Source organism: Leguminivora glycinivorella, chromosome 11 (assembly GCF_023078275.1).
Source record: "Leguminivora glycinivorella isolate SPB_JAAS2020 chromosome 11, LegGlyc_1.1, whole genome shotgun sequence".
Lineage (NCBI taxonomy): Eukaryota > Metazoa > Arthropoda > Insecta > Lepidoptera > Tortricidae > Leguminivora > Leguminivora glycinivorella.
In genome coordinates, this window is record NC_062981.1 from 12,498,462 (window position 1) to 12,516,630 (window position 18,169).

General features: G+C 34.2%; 1 protein-coding gene and 1 long non-coding RNA gene across 2 annotated transcripts in view; one reads left to right on the top strand and one right to left on the bottom strand.

Annotated features, from left to right (window-relative positions):
• The window catches only part of LOC125231137 (monocarboxylate transporter 4-like), a 110,415-nt gene that overhangs the window by 11,923 nt on the left and 80,323 nt on the right, over nucleotides 1-18,169 (top strand). The gene's annotated exons all lie outside the window — the stretch shown is intronic.
• Nucleotides 1,762-2,641, bottom strand: LOC125231138. Its single transcript, XR_007177596.1, has 3 exons — nucleotides 2,580-2,641; nucleotides 2,195-2,297; nucleotides 1,762-1,851 (listed from the first exon to the last, which is right to left on the bottom strand). It is a non-coding gene; the product is annotated as an uncharacterized LOC125231138 (long non-coding RNA).

Sequence of the window (18,169 nt, forward strand, 5' to 3'; positions counted from 1 at the left end):
ATTTTTCTATGAATACTGAATAGCTACACGCATGTATACTATGACAGTACCTCCTTCGATGGATGGTTTGTTTGCATTTCAGTTGTAACTCTATAATATATGTATTGTCTCACAGGATTTCATACATCATACAATAAATTGACAAAGTCTTTATACTGAATATTTTCACTATGAGAACAAATGTCTGTCTGTTAGGTTATACGTATTAATCATGTTAGGACTAATTTAGTTCATTAGCTTATAAGTCATCATATATTTTCATATTACATCCGTAGTAAACAAGCATACGTCCCTCTTGATGGTGAGAGGTCACCGTAGCCTATATCTGCCAATTATTTCAATAAATTAAATCCACTGTACGAATTTCAACTTTCTATACGTATATATTTTTACTGTAGTAATACAAATAAGTATGTATGTATAAATAAGATTTTTAATAGTTCCATATGACATGAGTTCGTTACCTCACATGATAAGCTGTAGGCTAGTCTAAAATAGTAAGTGTAAAACCATACAATCATTATGTTCGGTAGATTGTGTACACAGCTTTTATACAATATTACACAAGTCAGGAGTATGCCAACATACTGTACTTCATTACAACCATGTCAAACATATCCTACGAAATATTAGCATTACCAGCATCTGGGAGGTCGTACCTCGCCATACCTTAACTCCATCACTGCTTGATCATTGTCACAATTGCTTAATGAATTCATGAAAATTGATTGAAATTTGTAATATTCCTGTTAAATAGGCATAGGTAATAAGCGCTATTATCATTATAAAACCATATTTTACTGAGGTTCAGAAATAGTATGTGGTATGTGGTACGCATTAAGTATGTAAACTTACCTAACATGATCGGGTCCAGTCTGATTGTCGGATTACTTTGTTACTAGTAGTGCAGATTAGTGAGTCCTCAGTACACTGAAAGGAAATAGTCAGACATTAGAAATTTTCATATATTATAGAATAAGAAAAGGGTTTAGTTTTAGAGTGGGGTTCTGCCAAATAGGAACAATATTATTTCACTTATCTACTCACGGGGGCGCGTCGCTTAATTTTGGAACTAAGACACGCCCGTGAGAAATATTGTGTCAGAAAAAACAATGCATACAGCAAAATTTACAAAAAGGAAAAAAAATATTAAAAAGTTTGAGAACCCCTACCTAGCAGTGCATATCTACACGAGTTAGGACATAAATGAGTTAGTAATAAGTTTGCTTAGCCAATAAAATGATGATGAATCAGTTAAGTTTGATTTTTATCCATCGCTCATGCCTCGCCGTTTTGCTCTCGCTTCATTTCAATTTTCTAAATATAATATTATTAATGCCATGAGCTGTTCACTTTTAAATTTAATAATTAGAACGTGTTATTATAATAAAACATAAGTACCTTTCATTTATATGAAGTCAGTAGATATATGGAAGACGGTCCAACCTGAAGCATGGCCTCTCGGGTAAAACCTGAAATTGTATATATGAAAAAAAATTAGTTAAAAAAAAAAAAGGGTGTATGTATGTTTAAGGAATCTTATTTATAAATACGTATCATTAAGATTGTTTATATTTATCTAGGCCATTCATGGTTAAGAAAAAAAAAAGAAGAAGAACAACCATATCCATGTTTCTATGTAAAATTTCCTGTCGAGTCGTTTTACTCACTAAGTAGAGTTAATTAAGTTAAAAGGTAGCTGTTTAGTGGCAATGATTTTTTGTACTTACTTGAGGATAGTGCTAAAGACGGAGTCCAGTCCATAAAGGACACACGGAAAATTCCTCAGTCCACCTGCACATTGCCGACAGCTGGTTGATGTTCTTCAATGATGATAATCCATTTCATATACTGAAAATTGATACATACACTATTTAAACTCATTGTAACACAAACAAAATTTATGCTAAGTCTGGATTTTTAGTCTACATAATTTTATTTAAGTATCAGACGTCAAGTTTTATCTTTGAAAAATACAAAATTAAAGTTTGGACAAGATTCAATGCTTATTTTTAAATGCCATGACATTCGTTTGAGGTCCTACAAATATTATTTTCCATAGCCCATAAGCCAGCGCTTCAGAAAAATAATTGAGAAGTTTATATGTTGGTACGGAAACAACGTTACAATTTCCAAGAACAGTTAGGTAGCCTAGATCAAATAAATTAGTCAAAGATATAATTTTAATGCTTACCGTTTAACCAAGGTATGTTCAGTTTCTATAAATATTGTTTTCCATAAAATTTGTGGCAGATGTGTAGAAATATCGGGCATTGTAAATTCCAATTAGATGTTGACTGAAAAATCAAACAACCATATAAACCTCATTGAAAGTAACAAATCTATTTTGACAGTTAGGCCTATTTCACGTACATTTAGATCCTCTTAGGGAATGTGAAAGTCAGAAATTAACGTGGGAAATTTACTATCAATAACTTATCTGACGACAGAACAATGAAATAAGCAACATTTCACCATATATATTCGGTCTAGTCGTTGTAGTTCGCAAGTATGTTCTGCTGGGTTTCGAAAACGACGACTTGTTTGAAAACACATCAAATAATAAAACAAAAGCTTACCTTTCATGCAAAACTGCTTTTGAAGTAGGCAATTAGTTCACTTTATCAATTGAGGCATAGCCCGATAAGACATCCTTTGCATGGGCTGTTTGCTCATTAGATCATGAGTATGAGCACTAAATTCTTCTATTATCTTGATGAGAAACACAACAAAACACATGTCCATTGCATTCACGTTTTTTTTTTCCAACAATAATGTCATGTCAATTTCGTAACCTCACTTTCGCTAACGGAAAATTACATTGCAATTGCAGTTCAGAGTTCAATTTGATAAAACAGGCTCACTTTGTCGACAAAATTATTTAGAAGTAACGCGTGTTTAGGGCAAATAATGTTTTGTTTGCATTTTCTTACTTAAAGGACAAATGACAAAATGGCGAATATGGACGGCACATGACCGGCGTCGGCGCCGAATTGCCTGTCGTTTGTTTAAGCCGATTAAAATAAAACAAATATTTAAATAATTCTAATTGTAGATCGCGTAATTAATGACGAGCTTATAGAAAACAAAAACGGATCTGCCATTCTTTCGCGAACAGAGCGGTTTAGCGGTAAATATGACATAGATTAGAGAAAATAATTTAACCACAGATAACATATATCTTCGCCAAAAGGTGTTCTATCGGTGACATTACACAAACTATCATTGTTTTTAAGTTGGTACGCTTGATCGGTCATACAATTTTCGACAAAAGATATTCAGTAATTCAGTAATTTATTGTCCGGTGTTGTCATTTACAAAACTTTACTTCATTTTTCTCTACTTCATTATAGTAAAATTAATACAATAGATGTATTTAAATACAAAAGATTTTGTTAATTTAATTTTCTATTGCTTAAATCACATCAAACTATTCAAGTTGTGTAGATTTTGAACGGTATTTTGTAAATAGGGCCTAACACATGTCCCCTTACAAGTGCGGTCCGACCGTCTGTTAGATCCTTAAAGAATCTCACAATATATTTTTAATGTGGTTTTTGTAAACCGATGCGCACACGCGATTTCCTACGCATTGACAAATTTACACGATAGTTTTCGTTCGATTTCATTAAATTATGAAAAAAAAAAAAACAATTATATATTTCTAATAACTAGTCAAATATTTGAACATTATGATAGGCTAAATTTATGATATCAAATAATTGTTTTGTTGATTTAATGTTTGTGACTACAAAAACACATTAGTGTGTTTACAATGAAAATACGCCCATGAGGACAATTGTAAAAGAAAAAAAAAACGGTTAAGGATGACAATATTGACAGTGACAGTTCCTTACGAAAAAAAATCTGAGCGCGAAGTTATTAAATTTTATTTAAGAAAACCGATTTCACTGAAATTATAGTGTTATGTAGCTTCAAATAATTAGTGTAGTTGATTGTGTAGAAGCACGTGTGATTTTTAGTGACGTCTTATTATCACACGAAGAGAAATGTGGGACGTTCGAGTTGAAGTACCCGGCTTTTGATGTCAACTAACGGAGGAGTAAGAGTTTTTGAGCCTGGTCTCATACCTGCTCATAGGACCAATGTGTTACTGAAGATTTTCAATATGATTATGTTGTTAGTGGTGCCATATTATGCCACACTAAACAGAAGAATGGAACAGAAAATGCCGATCAAGAAAAATACATATATGTAAGTGTTCAAAACCCCAGTTAATTTACCCTATGAGTATTTTTGTTTTATCAAGCAAACAAGACGGAGTTTTATAGTCTGCAGTAATTTTTGAGTTAGAAAAATTAAAGTCACTTAGCGATCAGACATCATACTTGAGGAAAAAAAAAAAAATAATAATAATAATTGTAGGTGAACGTAAATGAGACGTATGTCTCATATGGTTAAAGTACCTAGATGGTCCTGCAACCTTAGTTGGCAAATATTTTTGGAAAATATTTTGACCTTGTGATTTTTATTTTATCTTTCCCTCTGTTTATTGGAACGTCTATAACTTAGCTTTAGTTTCAACCTAAGATAGATTCTTACCACAGCAGTGTTTCTGTCATTGAACATAGTGGATCAGCAAGGACAGTGGAGACATGCGGTGAAAACTTCAGTGAGTGATTGGGTGAAATGTTTAGTAACGCTAGTGAAATAACAAGTGTTTGTGATATTCAACTTAAGTAATATTTTATTTATGACAAACTAGGAAAAAAAAAAAAGAGGAAAACTGGAAGTAGGTTGTAATCCTCAAAAACTTGCCATTGATTTTACAAATAAGGAGTCGACTTTGGAGATGAAGAAAATATTGATTAGTTTTGCTGTATTCAGGAATGAATGACTTGATCTTGCGGTTATGCTGATTGTGATCAAGTCTGCAGCGTATCTTCAGAAGAGATTTCATGGTGTCCTGGGCTATTACGCTGACTGAGAAGAGAAAGGAAAACTTTGAAATATTATCTACTTGCGTCGGACCAGGGTCAGTGGAAATGCCTCTGAGGAGGGTCAGCAGGATTCAATCATCATCATTAGCTACTCAAGAACTCATCATAGAACTAGCCAAGTATGAAGGGAAAAAAGGAAGAGAGACACCTTTGACCAAGTTCCTCAAGCCATTGTCGTGTTTGTTAACAATTTGCTAAGTTTGCTGCAACTGCAAATGCCATGAAGAAGGAATGGATTGTCTGAGGTTACAAAACTTTCGGGGCATGTTATACAATATTGAAGACATAGAATAGGACAATACAAGTTTTAAGCTCGTTTCAAGAAAAAAAAAAAAAATCATTATTTTGTTATATTATTATTCAATCAAATAAAAGTATTTTGAACCTACTTATGCCATCATTTTGTATTTTATCATAAGGCAATTAAAATCAAAATAAAATTTTGCGGATAGTTTGTAAAAAAAAAAGGAATATATTTTATCAAAACCACATCAAATTTGATGTTACATTATATTTTACAAAAATATCAAAACCATATCAAAATTAAGGATACATCATATTTTGTGGGAAAAAATTGAAAATATCAAAACCACTTCAAAATTGCAACTTTTTTTTTTGCAAAATTGTAATTATGCGTTTATTATGAACATTACATGATGTGTAATGTAAATTTTATAAGTACATTGGTTACAAGTCAATGACCTTTTAGTAAAGAGTTTTCTTTAATTGCGGCATACTTATGTGGAACATTATTATATTTTCTTTCTTATCATCATTATCATTATTTGAAATACGTTATGAATTTTTGTAAATTTTATTGAGATTCAATGTTATTATTATAGGGGTGGTAGAAGTCAAAATTTTGTCAAAAATTAATTTTATTTCTATAGTGATCTGTGTGATAAAGGGCTTTATTGGCTAGCACATCGTATAGTTTCTCTGTCACTTAGTAGTTTCATTCCCTAGGATTATAAAATGGTGTATGATGGATGTAAATTTATAATACGGATTTTTTTATTATCTAGATAAAGAAGTCGGTTCATTATATGGACAACAATTTTTTTTAAAAATCTTTATTTTGTAAGAAGAATGTATTGATATACATTGTATGGTTAGATTATTTTAATATAACAATAACTGGACATCATAAAGTAGCTAGTCTGCCTGGGGTAGACGTTAGAAAAATTAAGAGAGGTTGACAAACAAATTTTCATTTTAGTTATTACAGTTAGCAGTGATATTTATTATTTATGCGTTATCATTTATTACATTATATAGGGTGGTATACTGTACGATATTGGTAATGGCATCAGATCACAGACACAGCAGATCCTCGTTCCTAAGCATAACTTGGTCAGTATTTTATCCTACAAAGATCGGAGTAGGGAGGGCCACTAATTTTTTAGCTGACTGTACTTACTTTTATTAAATTTTTGCATTTTATGCTATCAATTTTGCATTATGAACTGAAAAAAAAAAAAAACAAAGACAGGAAAATTGAAAGTAGGCTAGTGTTCTTACAGTAATTGACTCTAGTTAAGATGTGAACATAAATATAACATACGAACATTTTATTTTTTATGTGCATCAAACAATTTTCACACATTGTCAAATTGTTTGCGGTTAGTAATTATTTTATAAAATTAAATATAGATGTATAAAATGAAACCTATCATAAATAAATTGAAATTTTCTTTGCCTTCGAGTCAGGGTAGAGTGGAGTAAAATGGGATACGTAAATTTTGAAGTTGTTGTGTAATTTTATTTCCATTTTTATTCGTTATTTTGATTACTTTTAAAAGCGTTGGCTTTCTGTTGAGATCGAGTGAAAGAGCGAATGAGGAAGTAAGAATGGTTACATGTGTGTGTGTGTGTGAATAATTTAGAGATGATGAATGTTTATAGATGTAAGAATGTTTTGAATGGGATGAATGACTGAATGATGTGTGTCTTGAATGTTTTTTTTTATAGAATGAGTGGATTGATATAGACAGACAGCGCTGGAAAGTGGTCAAAACTAGTTTGGTCGGAATTTGAGGGGAATAAACAGGGGGAATTTTGGGAACACATTAGCCATAAAAGCTTATTGGTTAGGTTAAAATCCATTTGGATTCGACCCATTTCAAGGGTAGTTTTTCGTGGCTACTCACTCTACAAGGTAATAAGACCCATACTAAAACCACACACCTCATCTTGAATGGGATGTATTTGACAATCGACATATTTTAGGGCCGATATCGTCTAGTGAGAACGAGGCTCTTTTCAATATTTGTTTCCTTGTTATGTGTTCAAATATGTGAAGTTTAGTATCATCAAATCATTTCTTCATTTGATCATGATATGGTACCGAGTTGAGGTACATGCTTATGTCATTTAAGGTTTGTTTTATAAAAAAAAAAAAACACATCCAAACAGATCTTAAGTCAGTATATTTTATTCAAGTATGAGACATGCGCCAAAACATGTGGCTGGAGTGATTAGGTAGAGAAATTGGTTTGAGTTCCGACAATGGAGATTGAAGGCTCTGGACTTACAATGAGAGCTCTAAAGGTTTCTTCGTAATTGCGTGGGAAGTTATTGTGAACTCGTTGAAATTATTACGATAATTATTCCGGTCCAACAGTGTGGATGGAATGAATATTCGCCGCGACCGGGGAACGAGCTAGCAAGAACGGGTTAATAGGACCTATCAGATTCACAACCTGGTATCCCTGGCGATGCGTGGACTCTGAGAAAGGGGTTATCATGGTTCATTGTCGAAATTCTGATGAGCTAATTTCAAAACTGAGTCGCTAGCAGTTGCATAGTATTGGAATACACACCACACGATTAGAAATGGGGGGATATTTCCGACTGATCTAGAGATATTCTTCTTTTATTCAATTTTATTGCTTCTTTTGCTAAATAAGATTGAATTTTTTTACAAACCACTTTGTATTTTGTAAAAGAAATCCAATCGGGGGCGAGTTGTAACAGAACAAGCGTCTATGACGAGGAAATTGACTCGTTATTACATATAAAACTTACGGCGAATCAACTTTTCCTTGACCAACTTTTTGGTGCATATTTCCTTTGGGATTTCATTGGATATTTTGACAAATAATATCTTTGAAGCTTTATCACATGTTTAGTCACGTTTTCACTCATCAAATTCACTATTATTTGATGCAAAACAGGCTGGAAAAGCTTATTTATCAACAAGCTACGTTCACGTGTACGGAATACTGACACTGACAGCTGTCGTCTGAGTAGCGTTCCAATATTACATCTTGGTTTCAAATACATGTTAGGAAAATTGGTAAAGGTTAATTTTGAACATAATTCCTGGGAAATATATTTAGAATGCAATATTTGATGTAACTTTTAGAAAGAAATTTGATATTTTACCACGGATTTGATATACAAAACTGGATTAAAACCTTTGATAAAGTAATATTTGTATATTTATATTTACCATAATATAAAATGTTTCCTTACGTACTAGAAATCAATAAAAGATATCTCCACCTTGCTCTAGAACACGTGCAATCATGCAGGTGTTACTGTTGAGAAGCAAAAACGTACATGCTGAGATGTCTTGGACATTAATGCCTAAGGCGTACGACTTAGTAAACAAAACAGTTACGACCTTTTTCTTATAAGTGTAATTTAGCGGCTATCCATTGTTATTTGTCGCCAGTAGCTCTTTTGTCGCTCTTTTGTAGCCCTTTTGTAGCCCTTTTGTAGCTCTTTTGTCGCTCTTTTGTAGCCCTTTTTGTCTTTTGTCGCTCTTTTGTAGCCCTTTTGTCGCTCTTTTGTCGCTCTTTTGTAGCCCTTTTGTAGCCCTTTTGTCGCTCTTTTGTAGCTCTTTTGTCGCTCTTTTGTAGCCAGTCGCTCTTTTGTAGCCCTTTTGTCGCTCTTTTGTAGCCCTTTTGTAGCCCTTTTGTCGCTCTTTTGTAGCTCTTTTGTCGCTCATTTTGAATCTATAAAAGGGTCGGAGCGAGCCGACGCGCGTCATTCTTAAAATATCTACAAGACTAACAGTGTCTCTGGCTTTCGTGTGTTACTGGTGAGTGAAGTTGTTCTGCTATTATTTCTCTGTTTGTTTTTACTTGGAAATTATTCTAAGTGATTGTAAACTTTGAAATTGTGTCTCTGTTTGATTGTGCGGGGACAATATCGTCGTACAGTTGAACCTAGACCTGTGGTGGAATTGCTTTACCGTCAGTTGTGGGGTTATTTTAGTGTTCTATTTATAGTGTAGTGTTACATTTAAATTAATGTGTAGTGAAGTTTTCTGTGCTTTGTTTCATGAGTGCCGTCAAGCAATACAAAGACTGGGTCGATGTATGGCTGGTGCTTGGAGATAAGTCTGTGTTTGGTTTTGTAGGGAGTAATTCTTGCAAAACTAAGCTTAGATTATAGCACGTAAAGGAAACTTCACTCGTTTGTTTAGTTGGTCAGTAAAATTGAATTTAGTAATTTTCTATGGGGTTATTTTGTGAAAGTTATAAGCCAGATCATTGTTTGTGACAGACTGTTGTCCGGCTAGGCGCTTCTTCCCTTACGGTGTCAAATAAGAGGCGTTTAGGGGTCTTTTTGTTCCAAGTGGAGGGCTTGGACGCTTTTTTACTTACAAAAGCGTATTTTCTCACCGGTCTCAAAGAGTCCAACTGTTAGATGGAAGTGAGGACTTTCACGATTGACGAAAGACATTAGGAGTAATCCTTGCTCACTGAAGTCGGCAGTATTTGAGGCTGGGGTCCTATATATATATATATATTTATTTACTCGGTGTTCTGGTCCATGCTGGCGTTGGTTGCTGGGGATTTCGGTTGTGATCGATCCACATCTAAGTAAAGTTGATCGCAGCTGGGTCTCTCATGTGGCTGGTACTGGTGTGTCCTAGAATACTGGATATATACACGGATAGGGCGATCTACTCTCTGCTACCCTAGCCCGCGGGCAAAAGCAGAGGGGGGGATCAGAACTCAAGCCTATAGGTTGCCTATCTCAGCTTCGCTGGCTGAACTGTACAGCTTATGGTAGGGATACACTTGTGCATATTCTGAACATTAGATCTATGGTAAGTGATGGTCTGTGTTTCAGATATGCTAGAGTAGGGAAAACGATAGGACTAGGGTAAAGTCACACACTATTTCTATGAAAGTAGAGTTCTTTTATGATTGGTCTTGGAATATAATTGGTCAACGTGTATTGTGGAGAAATAATTTAACTACTACTATTTATATGGGTTAAATGGACTTTAAATGTGGTGTTTACTATCTTAAAATATGTGGTAAAACTGGTAATTTATAAAATCTCTTATTACTTAATTTATTTGAGTGAAATTAATAATTGTGGTAGCAATTTCTGATCTTTCGGTGTGGCTGCGGGACACTTAGTGTTGCTAACTAGTTTTTCAAGGTAAATTCTATCAAATTGGCTAGGGAAACAAACTGTCTTTGGAATAAAAGGATTTGTTTGTTATAGGGCCCAGTGGCATGCGAGCGCCGTCCACTGATGGAAAGTCTAAAGCTTAGAAAAGTTTGACTTACTTATTTCTTATAAAAGTTAGCAACTGCTCGGTGTTTCGATAAAACATTAGAAAGATCGAGAAGTTATGGTCTATTAGCAGTATTGGGGAAAAGGGGGTTTAGCTAGGGAAAAGAAACAAAATAAAAAAGGGGTTAGTTTGTAGATAGATAGCCCTTCAGGCTTACTTGCTTAGGATGCCCGATAATGTGGTTTGATTGGGCCTAAGGATTCCAGACGGTATCGCAAGTTCTCACCCCAAACCGGAATCGAAAATAGAGCGTAGCCGATGTTTTCTAAAATATTTTTTAATATTTATTTCATGTATGTTTCACTCACTAACTTTTTTCTAAAAATTTCTTCATCACGTCATTAATTTTCTCACTCATAACTTTCTAGGCCTAAATCTGATAAAATACTCTTCTATAACACTATATTATTATGCTACAATAACCTTTATTCTTCTTTAAAATATAAATAAATAAAATTTTAAAATTAGTCAAAAATACAGCTGATACTCATTAAAGGATCTAGGTTATCGCGGTTCACATCGAAGGGTTCTACTTATTCACGCTAGACGATCACAAGGCCAAATTTACGGGGTATATTTAAAGGGGGGTTAGCTATACTGTTGGTTAGTCAAGTAAGTAAATAAGTAAGGTGAGCGGAGGTTTAGTTACAAGTCAGAAAGAAAATAAACAAACAAGGACCGAACAGAGTGCCTCAATGTAATCAAAATTAATGTTACAATATAATAGTTACATCCCCTATTAGCTGAAACAGACCGTTCTTCACAAACAGCACCCGTTCACGAGTATGGCGCGTATCTCAGCCATCGCCTCCCTCAACCCATATTCGGGAAGGTGGCGACCATTATATTCATTATAATTATGTAAAAATGAACACATTACATTTAAGTACCTTCCTACGTTTCAGCGACAGAATTTAACGACAAATAGATTTATCGACATTTCCAACCAATAATGTAAACTTACCTACCTAATCAGCTTGATGTTCCATCGTTAAATGCGTTTATTTTCTGGTGTGTTTCACGTATGACAGACAAGCCTTCAAAGGAAATTGATATACAGATCCGACATCCGACCGAGCCCTTTGTTTATTTCTAATATGTTATCATAATATATAATATGTATATCTGAATCGTTACTCGCAAATGAACAGGGACTTAACGCATTATACTTGTTAATTATTTTTGATGATATTAATAGTTAGGAATCATAGATTTGTTATAGAACGTCCCACTTTGTCGCTTACTATAAAGACGAGATTTGCTTGTATCTTTATATGATTAAACTGATACAGCAACTTAATAGCAAACGACAAAGTGGGACATTTTACTAAACACTCACATTTTAGAATCTCATTTCTCCTTTACGTACTCGAAGGTAAGCAAGTTTATGTTATTAAAGAGAATACTTAACACTAATCATAGTGCTGTGGTCCTGTCGGTTTGTTACGTTGCTAGGGCTCAATGAGGGTAAGTGTGTGAGGTTTAGGAACGCGCTTTAGGCTTCAGTTTCTATTTACCATTGGATATACCGTATGCTTATTTGCTACCTTTGTAGCACCAATTACTTTTGGAACTGAAGAGGCTGAGCATTGTGCCTTATCTCGTTAAAGAAACCTGCTTACTCATTCATATTTGACGGAGAATTCCGTCCTAACACGCTGCACTAGTGCCCACGCACAAAGAAAATTGGTATAAAAACTCCTCTAGCAAGAAACATTATTTTTCTCACAAAAAATAGATATTTTTTTCTGGAATTTCCTAATAAGCCGCCACTTTGGAGTAATATATAAATAAAACTCATACCTACTAGAACATTATCAAAACGAAGGTATGTATAGAATTTAATTTAATTAGGATTTCAAAAACATATTTTTAATGAACTCCATTCAAATTCAAATCCTTCAGGGATACTTATTATTTAACTTAAACTTCAACATTCTATATTTTCATGGCAAAAAATAATATCATTGACAATATCTAAAAATATTAAACTGTTCAGAATTACAAGTATTAAGACTTTATGGTAATGAGCCCAGATTATATTGCAGGCATTTGAAATACTTATTTATATTTCCAATGAAGCTAATGAAGTAACCAAAAGATGGAATTTATTGAAGTAATTAATTAAATGAAATAACTTCAAATACCTATCAATAATAAGAAGGAAAGTAACTTTATACCTTATCAAGTAGCGTAGTAACAAAAATTCTAATTATGTTTTGTTCCTTAATGATCCTTATTTTTTATGATCCTCATTTATTTCTTGGAATCTTTCTTATGAAGATTCTATTATAAAATTGGCCTACACAATTAGTGATTTTAGAGATAGCAGTATTCCCAGGCGCTCAAATCTTGTAAGGCGATGTACGAATAAATATTATAAACATTTTCCGAGCAGAATTTTATATCCCCGTCCCCAGAGTATTGTATAAATTTCGGGGATGAAATGTAGCCTACGTCCTTCAAGGTGACAGCGCTGTTTTGGCATATTTCAAAAAAGTCGACGTAGCAGAAAGAATAAGACCAATACGAGTATTAATTTTCAATCGTTAATATATTTTCAAAGAAAATAATGTCTGTTATAGCATAAAAACGTTTTAAGGAAAAACGTGTTGTCCAGGAAGACGCCGAGTATTTGTGTCCAGTTAAAATATATGGCGCTCTGGTTAATAATGTAAAACATGGGAGATATTTCGAGTTGAAATTACCCACTATGCAAAATGTACCATAAACATTAGCTTTTACAAAGTGCAACGGTGAAAGCTACTCGTGATCGTGACTAAAACTATTCTTAATGAAGTTTCCTAAATTTCAGTAGAAATAACGCGTGTTACTACTGGTTAAACTAGCCTTCCATTTATTCTAAAATGATTAACTGGTGCGACAATGACCCGACCCGACGCGAGAAAGTGTTTAGTTTTGATCATGAAGACTAACTAGGCCAACCGCGTTCACTAAAAAAAACGCTTTTTACGCTTATGTGATTTACTTTCGTCTGTATTCACCTTATAGTAACATAATATGTGTAGCGTAACGCACATTGGTCGATATTGCCTGCCAAATATTAAATTTACCTTCTCTTTGATAATTTAACTCTTATCACACCACATAATTACAAGTTAACAACTTCCCGGCGCCGACCGGTAATATCTGTATTCACGGCTTAGCAACACAATATGGCAGCAACATCGCCCGGCATGATTGATCATTGTGTCGTGTCCCTCAAGTAGTTAGTTAAACAGCTCCCCGGTGACGGACGCAATTAAATGTTGTACTCGGACACAAATTGCACGGAAACAGAATGCTATGAAAATTCAAACCGCTGTGACGTGGATTCAATTATTAGTTTGTGCAAAATAACTTGATGAACACTAGATTTCAGTGATTATTCTAGATTTTCTTTCACTTTATAGTTATAAGGAGCGTTTTCACGGTGTTTGGAGTTTTAGGTAAGAAACGGGAAGTTTTTTTGAAAACATTTGGGATTAATACTTGGTATACACCATCGGAGACAATACTGTAGGTGCTCTAAAAACTAACTATTTATGAGCACCTTGGTCGCTACGTATACTTTTTACAAACCTGATCAAAATTAAATAAGTTGTTTACCAAAAATAATATAAACGAACTATAGGTACCTAGTTAGTTACTTTCCTAATTTATATTCAAATAACGTATTCAGTGGATTTGTAAATAAATATGTAGCGCTGTCGCTTTCAGCCAAATGGTTTTGATCGGAATTTATATTTCATCGCGTCGCCGCCTGCGTTTTCTCACAAAACAGTATCGTGAGTGGATTTCCGCTCGCATAGAAAGCTTTACAAAATGCGCTGTACATTGCTGTGTATTCATGGATTAAACCAGGCTTGCACATAGCTTGCTTTTGAAACCATAGCGATTATGGATGCACTCAAAAGTAAGGATTTGAGCGCCATATATACGTGTATTATGTATACGCGAGTGATCCAGTTTTACATGTTTAATAAGGTACAGCGGGGCAAATCTCGACTGGGGGGCAAATGTAACTGGTCCATTTTTTCCATATTTTACAATGTTTGCATTATTAAATAAGAGTGAACACAGTTATATATGGTAGGCGTGTTCAGTGGATACATGTAGAACTCAACATCATAGTGTAATAATCCTAATAATAGAAAAAAAAATGGATCAGTTACATTTGCCCCCCAGTCGAGATTTGCCCCGCTGTACCTTATTAAACATGTAAAACCGGATCACTCACGTATACATAATACACGTTCGACGTACGACGTCATGTCAGTGTCTCACGGATATTTTGGTTTATAATTTGCTAAAAGGACATTCGTAATTTCTAAAAAAAGGACAATTACAATAAATTCTCAGAGCTAGAACCACCGCGCTTTGCTTAGTATTTTTTTGTGTAAGTATGAAAGGTTCAATAGGTTCATGACTTCATGATATATCTGCAGAGCAATTCCATGTAACAGTAAAAGAAGTGATACTTCATTGCATGTTTATTTCATTATAAACAGGTACATAAATAAATAAATATTATAGGACATTCTTACACAGATTGACTGAGTCCCACGGTAAACTCAAGAAGGCTCGTGTTGCAGGTACTCAGACAACGATATATATAATATACAAATACTTATACACGGTGTTTCCGGTATCACTCAAAACCTCAGACACCCCAACTGATTTTTATTTTTTTAAACTCATCTAGAGTATCCATCTTTTAATCTGATCGTTACTTTTTTTTAAATTGAATTTTTAATTTTCTGTACAGCTCTACTTGACTTTTAGCTCTACACTCAATGAAATAATTGCTAACTACCATCATAAACCATAAGACTATTTATTTGTGTACGTTACTGCAACGACATAAGGTTTACCAATAGACAGCTAAGATGTCACTGTAAAACACTTTAAAGCTTTGTCACAGTAAACTTCAAATTGGACAGGTAATCGCAGTAAGCAAATAAACTCAATATTCAAAATGACAAGGTTGTAATTAGGTACGAGTTCAATTTGTTATGACTTATGATAAACATTAAGATTAAACTGACAAACAACGTCAAACTAGTAGCGGAAAAAATAATCGTCCAAGTAACCGGCCAGTATTAATACCCCTAAATACTGAAAAAAGGTAAACAACCTCTAGCAATGCGATATACACAATGTTGTATTACGAGTACAATAGAATGGGCACGTAAAAAATAACTAATAATACTAATTTAAATAAAAATATTACCCCCATCAAGATATAGCTCAATCGATTCTACTCTCGATTCTGAACAAACTGTTTTCAGGTTTTTAGTGTTAAGTGAAACACGGTGTATACATAGAAAACATCCATGACTCAGGAACAAATATCTGTGCTCATCACACAAATAAATGCCCTTACCGGGATTCGAACCCGGGACCGCGGCGTACTATAATGCAATCTTGCAAATTTTAAGCATTAATTTATCTGTAAATAAGCATTATTTTTAGTACAAAAATATGCACTATTTCTAAAGAAACACGCAAAATTATTGGTAATATACATTACTCTGTTACACTATAGGTGAATGACAGTCGTCTATCTTAGCCCTACGGTTGCTTAGTCTTTACGCACAAAGGCACGCACCTAATATATTTACCCATCTCACCAAAACAGATTCACTTGTTTCGTGCATTTTATTTATACATGCTGGCAGGAAAGTTCTTTGAAGTTCCTAGAAGTTTCCAGCGAAAGTTCGTAAAAGGTCTTTATTCTGTTTGCGCGGAATTTCGTTTCCTTTCCATCTTTGTTCCTAACTGTCCTCACAGAAATTGCGCGTCGGTAGTTGACAAAGTTATTCGGGTCCTTAAAACACAATGTTTGTTACGGGATACAATCTTTGGATCAGATCAGGCATTTTTGTTATACTTATACATATTTATTTTATCGAATTAACAAGGAAGATAAACCTCGTCGTCGTCAGTTATAGGGGTGAGTGAGCGTTGAATCATCATTAAAAATATACAGAAACTTACGGCTGTTAAACTTCAATAATTATTCATATTTGTTTTACTTGCACGTTCAAAGTTATTAAATGCCATCTGAAAATCATCTTAATCTATTCCGTCGTATTTCAATACGTATTAGAAATTATTGTCTTGTTCCACATTTTGTTTTAGAAAATAGGTAAATTAAATTAGACCACGGCAATATTGTGTATTGTCGCGTCACCCAAGCGCAATCATGTTCCGACGTCTGAGACTTTAATGCAGCGGTAATTGGTAAATGCGCCCGACTAAGATCCGCCGATCAATCGCCACGCAAGACGCTCCAGCCATGAATTGAAACCGAATTTATTTATCTGTTCTTTTGTAACAGAACTACGCAGTAGATCTACTGTCTAATTTCATAAATCATTTTAGAAAATTCATTAAATAAAACCATAGCAATATAGTGTTTTGTCGCGTCATTCAAGTGCAATCATGTTCCGACGTCTGAGCCTTTAATGCAGCGGTAATTGGTAAATGCGCCCGACTAAGATCCGACGATCTATCGCCGCGCCGCACGTCGCAGCCATGAATCGAATCCGAACCTATTCAGCCACCCCTTTGTTCCACTCCGGTTGCCGATCATGTGAGAAACGCTTAAGTGCGTTTTCACATTATCCGATCCGATATCGGATGTCGGACCGATATCCCGTACATTACAGGCGCCATCTTGGATTTTTTCAATTGAAATCCTTCCGACATCCGATATCAGATCGGATAATGTGAAAACAGACGCACAAATTCGAATGCGATTTTAGTAAAATTGCGGACTGGTTCTATATAAAATTTAGCACATCAAATACCGCAATGTAGTGATCACGTAACCTGCACAGCATCGAAATGTGCCTTTAAATAGCGGTTTGTGGAAAAAACATGAAAGCCTTAAAAAAAATACCAGCAAACTTTATAATACCCCTCAAGTGTAGTCGAAGAGTTGTTGAAATAAAGTAACATTTAGAAACATTTTCAATTAAGCAATCACTTCGAAAATAAACAAGGACATTAAGCAGAAAACGAGTGTATACCTACGTATTTTATGACTTAGAAGTTTCTTTATTACTTATTCAAATTTCTTACTACTGTCAACGGAAGTCATCGTCAACAAAGTTGTGTTTGAGTTGAGAAGTATGGATATTCACTTTTATTAAGGTCATTACTTAGGTAATATCTCATTTCTTTGTGTGTAATGTTTTATAGAACGTTACGAGCTTATGACAGTTATTATGAGATATGTAAAAATCCTCTGGCGCCACAAGCCTTGAGATTTTGTTTCAAAGAGGTTAATTATATATTTTTAATACAGTTGCTCAAAAAGTGCCCGTTTTTTGGCTGTTTAGCGTGCGAGAAGTTGTATTTTACGAACTAGTGCGTAAAAAGTGTATACGTTCCATTTTACGACTACTTACCGAGCTGTTTTCATATTAGTCTAGTTTATTAAGACAGAATAAAACTATAAACATACTATTAAGTGATTAATATTTAAAACGTTAATATTTCATATGTAATTGTTTACTTTTAGTCATACTAAACATAATTTATAAAATGGTTTATACTTTGAAAAATCGGTCATAATGAGTCGTGTAAACAGAACATGGTTGGAACGAAACGCGTCTTCTACTGTCAAAGTAGAGGCGTCTACCATGTTTTAACT